The sequence below is a fragment of the Theropithecus gelada genome, chromosome 19 (assembly GCF_003255815.1).
Source record: "Theropithecus gelada isolate Dixy chromosome 19, Tgel_1.0, whole genome shotgun sequence".
Lineage (NCBI taxonomy): Eukaryota > Metazoa > Chordata > Mammalia > Primates > Cercopithecidae > Theropithecus > Theropithecus gelada.
The window spans coordinates 51,285,715-51,294,724 of NC_037687.1; positions in this window are offsets into that span (position 1 = coordinate 51,285,715).

Sequence of the window (9,010 nt, forward strand, 5' to 3'; positions counted from 1 at the left end):
TTTTTAAATGAGGTGAAATTCACGTAACATACAATTACCATTTCAAAGTGTACAATTCAGTGTCGTTTAGGATATTCACTAAATGTTGTGTAAGCACCAGTTTTCTCAGTTTCAGAACTTTTTTATTAATTCCAGAGAAACACCCTGTATCCATTAAGTAACCACTCCTTATTTCTGCCTTCTTCACTTCCTGGTAACCACTAATCTACTTTCTGTCTCTGGATTTGCCTGTTCTTGATAGAGCATCTAAATGGAATAATGCAGTATGTACCCTTTTGTCGCTGGCTTCTTTCACTTAGCATAATGGGTTTGAAGTTCTTCCAGGTTGTAGCAACCCACATTGATACCACAGGAAAGTATCTATTAGTGCTTTATTTCTTTTTGTGGCTGAGTAATACTCTACTCCGTGTGTGTGTGTGTGTGTGTGTGTGTGTGTGTAATTCATATATCATAAAATTCTTTTAAAGTGTGCATACACACATACACACACACACACACACACGTATATACATACACACACACACAAAAGTATTTCATTTTCTAAAAAGAATTTTAGGCCAGGTATAGTGGCTCATGTCTGTAATACCAGCACTTTGTGAGGAGAAGGCAGGAGGATCAGTTGAAGTCACAAGTTTAAGACCAGCCTGGGCAACATAGCAAGACTGTGTCTCCACAGAAAAAAAGTAAAAAGAATTAGAAGGGCATGGTGGTATGTACCTGTAGTCCCAGCTACTGGGGAAGCTGAGACAGGATGATCACTTGAACTCAGGAGTTCGAGGCTGCAGTGGGCTGTTGTGATTGCACCACTGCACTCCAGGCTGGGTGACAGAGTGAAACCCTGTCTCTAAAAAAAAAAACAAAAAAATTGTTTTGCTTTGGCGGTGGACCCTTATAGTTAAATGCTTAATGATGGCTTTTAGGAACTGGAATAGCTCTTGTAGCGGTTAGTTCACTCTTTATTAGTTCACTCTCATATGCTTCAGCATATAATAAATACAGAGTTAAATCTGAATTTAACACATGAACGCCTTCTGTATTAGTTTCCTAGGGTTGTCATGACAAAGTACCACAGACTGGGTGGCTTAAACCACAGAGGTTTATTTTCTCACAGTTGTGGAGGCTGGCAATGTGAGATCAACGTGTTGACAGGGTGGTTTCTCCCAAGGCCTCTCTTACTGGCTTGTAGATGCCATCTTTTCCCTGTTCCTTTACGTAGTCTTTCCCCTGTTCCTGTTTGCATCCTAATCTCTTCTTATAAGGGCACCACTCATATTGGATTAGGGCCCAACCACAGGACCTCATTTTACCTTAGTTACCTCTTTATTAAAGGCCCTATCTCCAAACACAGTCACATTCTAAGGTACTGGGAGTTATGACTTCAACATAAGAATTCTGTGGGATACACAGTTCAGCCCATAATGCCTTCCTAATGTACATAACTATTGGAAGCCAAATAGAATTTGTTAAAAAATTGGTACTACAAAATGTTTCAAAAGTAATATTTTTACCATTTTCAGGGCCATAATAGTTAACCTCAAACCATCTACTTCAAGGTGTTGCTAAATTGGGCATGATTTAGAAACAATAAGATTGGGCATATTTAGAAACAATAAGATCTCTAAATAAGATCTCTTTTTATTTTTTTCTTTTTATTAAAATGTAATTCATATATCATAAAAATATTTTAACATGTGCAATTCAGTGGTTTTTAGTATATTCACAAAGGAGTGCAACCATCAGCGCTGTTTAATCCCAGAACATGTCGATCTCCCCAAAAGAAACCTGTACTTCTAGCAGTCACTCTCATTCCACTCTCCTTCCTCCAGTCCTGACAGTGACTAAGCCAACTCCTGTATCCATGGATTTACCTGTTCTAGACATTTCATATAAGTGGAATGATACAATATGTTGTCTTTTGTGTCTGGCTACTGTCTCAGCATTTTTTAAGGTTCCTGCATATTGTAGCATGTATCAGTGCATTATTCCTTTTTATATGTGAATATTCCATTGGTGCATGTACCACATTTGGTTTATCCATTCATCTGTTGATGGATATTTGGTTTATTTCCACTTTTTGGCTATTATGAATAATGCTGCTATGAATATATATGTACAAGTTTTTCTCTGGCCATATGTTCTCAGTTCTCTTGGATTTATACCCAGGCATGGAATTGCTGGGATCATATGGGAATTCCCTGTTTAGCTTTTGGAAGAACTGCCAGACTGTTTCCCAAAGAGATTGCACCAGTTTAGGTTCCCACTGATTTCTTCCCATCTTTGCCAACACCTGGCAATTGTCCATATTTCTTACTGTAGCCATCCCAGTGTACCTACATTTATTTTTAATTTGAATGGCAAAACATTAAGCAGCTTGGTGGGGTGGCTCATGACTGTCATCCCAGCGCTTGATAGACTGAAGTGGGAGCATACCTTGAGGCCAGGAGTTTAAGTTGAGTCTGGGCAACATAGCAATACACTGTACAAAAATTAAAGAGCCAGGTGTGGTTGCTCATGCCAGTAATATCAGTGCTTTGGGAAGCTGAGTTGGGGGAATCACTTTAGGCCCTGAGTTTGAGACCACCCTGAGCAACATAGAGAGAGCCTGCCCTCTACAAAAAATTAAAACATTAACCTAGTACGATGGTACTAGGTTAACATTAACCTAGTAGGTAAACTAGGTACTAGGTTAACATTAACCTAGTACGCCTATAGTCCAGCTACTCAGGAGGCTGAAGCAGGAGGATTGCTTGAGCCCAGGAGTTGCAGGGTGCAGTGAGCTATGATTATACCACTGCACTCCAGTCTGGGTGACAGAACAAGACCCTGTCTCAAAATTAAATAAATAAAAACTTAAAAAAAAAAAAAAGTTGTTTACAGGTAGTGTGGAGATGAGCATGTGACTTCCAATTTGGAAAGCTGGCTGCTCTGTCTTCTCTGTTTCTCTAGAGGACCTACACTATCCTTGTTTCCTCTTTTCCCACTTCTCCTTTGTGAGTTTTTGGTTTTCAGCAAACAGCTCAGCTCCTGCCCTTAGAGGCTGATGAGAGTCATTTTCAGGGATCCCAGCTGTCATGTGGGGTCCAACAAGTTAATACTTCCTTCTTCTATATCTTCCTGGCGCTGTCACTCTGCCTTGTGCAGCCTTAAGTGAGGCATTAAATGAGGGTGTTTTGACTCTTTGTTGCGTTTTTCTCTGAGTCAATAAGGAATGTACCCTTTTCTACTTCCTCACCTCTCCCCCCAGTTACATGGTTTACCATTGATTTTTTTCCCTCCCCCTTCTAGGCATTGTTAGTACTTGCAACTCTCCTTTTAATGACAAATCAATTCCAGCATCTTAATGTTATAGAGCTGGGAGCACAGTTGAGTTTAAAGCTTTTTTCACTCCCTCCACTCCCTCAGTCTCTCTGTTTAAAAAGCTCGAGTCATCCATGATTGATGGAGGACATTAGGGAGAGAAGTTAGCACCATTTTGATTTATTTTGTTTACTTTGAAAATAGTTTGCTCACTTGTCAAATGGTTTAATTATGAGGAACAAATTGTGCGACTGGGTGCAGAGGAAGGTGAAGGAAAGCCAGACTTCAGAGTCTTCTGGGTGAAGAGTCCCTGCCCTTGCCGGCCCTCCATCGTGCCTGGTGCCCTGTGCTGTGGTGTGAGCTGCTGGTCGTGGAACCCTGCCTTGTGGAGAGTGCTTCCTGTCAGGAGGTGGTGGGGCTGGGAAGGAAAACTGCCTAAGTTTACGGTAGCGCTTCAGTTGTAGTGGCCTCACCTCAGGTCCAGCATGTTCTGTTTTCTCATAGCTCAGTGTGCTGTTTCTTTCTAGCATTTAAACACCACATGCTATCATACGATATTTGTTTTGTCTTGTTAATTATGTCTTCCCCTTTAGATGGCAAGCTCCAAGAAGACATGGACTGTTTGTTTCTTTCTTGGTCATGGTAGAATCCCCAGTGTTTAGCTCTGTGCCTATGACTAGTAGATGCACAATAAATATTTGCTGAGTGAATGAAGAAAGGAATAAATGTCCCAAAGGTAAAATAAAGTGCTCAACTGGGCCTCTGATGTAATGGGAGAGGAGGGGTGGTATGCAAGGTGGTCTCTGAAGAAGAGCAGGAGTAGCAGGAGTTACGTGGGTGAAGGTTGTTGGGAAGGGAATTATAGGAAGAATGGAAACACAGAGAATGATGAAGTCACAAGATGATGTTTTGATATTTAGGACCTAAGAAGCTGGAGCTCCAGGGAGTTCTAGGTGCTTGATGGGCCTTTCTGTTTGTTGTTGTTTTTTAATTTAAGTCATTGGGATTTCGTGCAGGATAATAAACCAGGCTGTACCTTAACCTATGAGCTTATAAGACAGAAGAGGATTCTGGAAATTGGGTGCTAGAGTCTGCAACCCAAAATCAGGGAACTGCTGGACAGCTGCGGAGGCTGGGCTCTGGATAGCCCTTTGAGTGGCCAACTCTGCAGGTGAGCTAGGTGAGCCAACCTGCAGAAGGCAGCTCCCCTTCCTGCCAGCTAAGCCCGGTTGTCAGAGCCCCTGCTCCTGTCTAACATAGGTCCTGTCTAACGTAATCCCTTCACTGTGATTCCAGGGCTTGCTCTTACTCAGGCAGAAATGAGGCAAGGCTGCTTTACAGCTGGTGCGCTCCAGGGTTGAATTCTTTGTCACTGTCCTGCAGCCCTCCTTGTCTCATCTGCCCTTCCTGGTGGGCTATGAATGTAGACAGCTGACTTTGCTCCCCAGAGGAGGAGGCCCCCAAGGCTGACGCTGGCTCCTCCTGGTGTTTGAGAGCTGCTGGCTGTCACCTCCTGTTGCCGTCTTCAACACTTGGCTTCACATTTGGCTGTCCTCTGTGCCTTTCTCAATTTGTCATTATTATTTTAGTGATAATGGAGAGGCCACTGGGAGTGGAGCAGCAGGCACCAGCTTTTCTAGCTGATTAAATGCCTAAAGAACTAAAAGAGATGTGGGTGGCTTGCCTTCTGCTTCCTCGTACCTCGTGACACATCATCTTGCCTTTGGTTCCCTCTCTGCTCTTGTGGCTCTTGGTAGCCAGAATCCATATTCTTGCATTACATGGACACTTGTTCTAATTCGGACACCTGCTTTAACATTTCCTTTGGCATAAACATTTCCAAAACAGATAATCAAATGTATATGATATCTTGAACTTGGGTTGGCTCGTGGTGCTTGTTAACCCTTTCTGTCTCCAACAGAATAGGGTTTAAAAGCACCCATGACTAGAATGAAGGTGAGATGTGGGCAAGAAAGAGGGAGGATGCTGTGCTTGAGATATGGCAAGTTTTTGGTGAGTGAAAGTTTATCTTAAGTTTTGTTATCTCACACACGAGACAATAACACACATTTAAATTTGCCTAGTGGAAAATCACTGCTCTGACCAGGGTGGGGTTTATAGCCAACATCTCACATGGGCACAGGGGAGAGGCCTCCCTCCAGTAGTGTATTTCCACCTTACCCTAACAGGGGAGCTGATTTGCAGGGTGCTTTCTGATTTACTCCAAGGTGGGTTCCTTGTGTCCTCTGCTGCAGCGCGAGGCTGATTGTCCTGTAGCAGAAATGGGAAGCTCTGAAATCTCACTTCTTTCCTTACGCACACCCTGCTTTTTTGTAAAGCCGCTTCACTCATTCAAAATTTGGTCATGTTCCCCTAGTGCATCTGAATAATTGAAGTTTTACTGTAGTTGCCATAATTCATAATTTTACAGCAATTTAGAAGGAAAAACATTCTGAGGTTATGCCTTTCTTTTTATATGGCACGGACCAGATGACAAAGCTAAGATTGCAGTAAATTTTAATTATGGGGTAGGACAGGTGCATAGTATCTGGGAAGGTTGAGGCATGGCCAGGCAGATTGCAACAGTCAGTGTGGGCAAGGGGGACATTAAGGCATTTATTTCACAACAACTGGAATAAAAATGAGACTGTTTAGAAATATTGACATGCAGGCAGAACTGAGAAGAACTTTCTAACAGGCTTTTCATGCCTGTGGATGAAAGAAAAGTCCTCATGGAAAAGAATGAAACTTCTAAAAGAATCTGAGATTAAAGAAATTGCAGCAAAGGGCACCCCGCATAACTCAGGCAGGGGAGCTCTTGTTTTACACAGCCACAGCTGTGTACAGTGCCACCACTGATGGAGGGAATGCTGAAAGCAATGGAATGATGTGGTTCTTGGTGCTTATGTTGGCAGTGGGACAAGGATGGCCTGAGTAACAGGGGCGGCCTAGGAAGAACAGAGACAGCAGGAAAAATCTGGATCTGGATACAGGAATGATGTGGCGATCTGGCTCACCCCAGGTCTGGGCTTGGAAGTTAGGCTGATGTGACTTCAGAGCTGTCTACACTGCGGAGGCAGACAGAGATGAAGAGGATGGGGCCATATAAGCTGGCCTGCTGCATTCAGGGGCCCAGGACCCCAAGATGACATGGCAGATGCAAGCACAGCGCTAGCTGGCACATCAGTGATGCTGAAGGCCCAGATGTGCAATGTAGACAGCTGAATGTTCATCTTTTGGGAGTAGGCCCTGGAGAGAGAAATGGAAAAACTGTAGGCTGTCCTCTCAGAGAGCTCAGAGCTGGGGAGAAGGATACACACAATACAAGATCAGAGCTTAAATAAAGATCCATTTGCTGATAGTAATGGACTGCATAGAGATTTAAGATCTAACCCACGAGGACAGAGCCTGATCGCTGTCTGAGTTCCCGGACTAGCTGGGTGTCTGTGCTGTTGCTGAGCTCAACAAGCTCAAAAGCATCCTTCCTGGACCCCATAGTGCATCCATTTGGGTAACCTTGTCTTTAAGAACTGAGTCATCTCCTCCGTGGTTGCCCTTGATTTCTAAAATGGGTAGAAGCATAATTTGGTGAGATTTTTCATTTTCAGGTTTTATTTTTTTATTTTAAGGCTGAAGAGTTCAAATCTTTCATTCATCCTTGAAGACATGCCACAAACAGGCTAGTGACTCCAAACCTTCAGGTGTGATGGAACCTCTTTAAGATTCTGCCTGACTCACAGAATTGTGTGTATATTTGCACTTTGCAGGGAACCTGAAACTCTGCTGGAAGCTATGGAGTAAATGTGGGCTGGGGAGGGGGAGCCTCAAAGGGATCAATGAGACAAGGCAGGGGAGAGGGAAGCATGCAGAAAACATGAAGGTGAGTCATGAAGTTTGCGAGGCTTGTTTTTCTGCTCAGAAGTACACTCATGACAAACATGAGAAAGGCTAGTCTTGGAAGCAGAAGCAATTTTCCTTCTTTCTCAGGCCCACTCCCAGCGTTCACATGGGCAGAGGACCAAGGGGGTGGATCAGGGAGGGAGGAACCTCCATGCCACTGACAGGCAATGTGAGAGCAGGTCCAGCAGCCTCGGTGACACCCCTTCCTCCCTCATGGCCTGTGGATAGTGATTGTGTGATGGTCAGGGGACTCTCAGTGAATGCACTGAGGGTGGGTGCTTGGACACATTGAGCAGGGAAAGGACTGACTAACCAGGAGCTGAGTAGAATGGCTGGTTCTCCCATGAGTCCTGGCAGGGTGGGCACTGCATGGTCGAGTGTGTCTGCACTCTGGGAGGGCCTGCTCCTTCTCAAGGACTTCACTGCAATGCACAGACTCAAGTTAATACGCAGGTAGCCTCTGACCCTAAGTACAGGGCAGCAAGCTTAGACAAGATCACCCATGGGTGCCAGGCAAGCCAGTTACTGCCCACTTTGGGGTAGGAGGTATACTTAGAAGACAGGGTTACTCTGGGTAACTGTTTTGTTCTCTTGTGAACATTAACTTTAAAAGATAAGTCATATATGTGATGTTTGTAAAATAATAAAATTTTGCTGAGAAAATAAAAATCTTCCACAATGTCACTCCTCTGAACATTTTGGGATTTAACTGGATTTCTTTGAGCTTATGGATATACAGTTAAAAATCAATGACAGTGCGATCATACTGGTCCATACCATTTCACTCAACGGCACCTTCTAGATTTCTTGTAAATCACGTCACCTTCTCGTGGGATGGTGCCCCATGCCGCAGTAGATGAATGCATCATTATCCCCTGTGGCTGGATAGTTAGGTTGTTGCAAGCCTTTCATCTTTGCAAATGGCACTATAATGAACCTCACTGCAGATAAATTCCATTTCCAGAGATTAAGGAAATAATTAAAGACAAGTGCAAAAAAAAAAAAAAAAAAGATACATTTTTAAGTCTTTGAATACATCTCACCAGATTACCTGAAAAAGTTTTTGACAGTCCCTCCACCCCAGCAGATGTCTGTGAGTGAGAGTGTGACTGAGGACTTCAGAGGAGCATGCCTAGGGATCTTGCTTTCTAGGACATATGTTCATATGTTTTGTAAGAGATTGCAGCCTTCTGGTCCTCTATCTGGCACAAATGGAAACAAAAACACAACAATAGCAATAAAACCAACTTAAAATTGGATATTTAATTAAAAGAAGTTCTTTTTTTGTTGGGGATGAAGATCTGCTTTATCCATTGTTAACATCTTTACTAGAAGAAGAGAGGTTTTAATTAGATTTTGACAGTGGTGTCAGTTTAGTCTCTGTGATCTTGAAAATGCTGTTTTCAGAAGAGGATGGGGTAGAGGTGGCCAGGCCCAGCAAGTGAGAGCAGGCCCTCCCATGTATGCCTTCAAGGGCTTCCTCAGAGAGCCTGCCCTGATTAACCAAACTGAACCAGCACCGCCCCAGTCACTCTAGATTAGATTTCTGTTTAATTGTCTCGTTAGTGCTTCCCAGTCAGCAGAATTTGACTCATGTATTGAAAAGATAAATTCAGATTAAATAGAGGCCCTAGTGCCTTCATCTAGAACCTTGCCTGATGCAGAGTAATCAACCAATAAATTGTTGAAAGAATAAATGAAAACCCATTCATCCAGATATATTTTTAGTCTTTGTTGACTTTCTTTGCTATGGTTGATGCAAGGATGGAGTAGGCCTCTTTTCCAAAATAGGTGTGAAAGCAATCTGACCTAG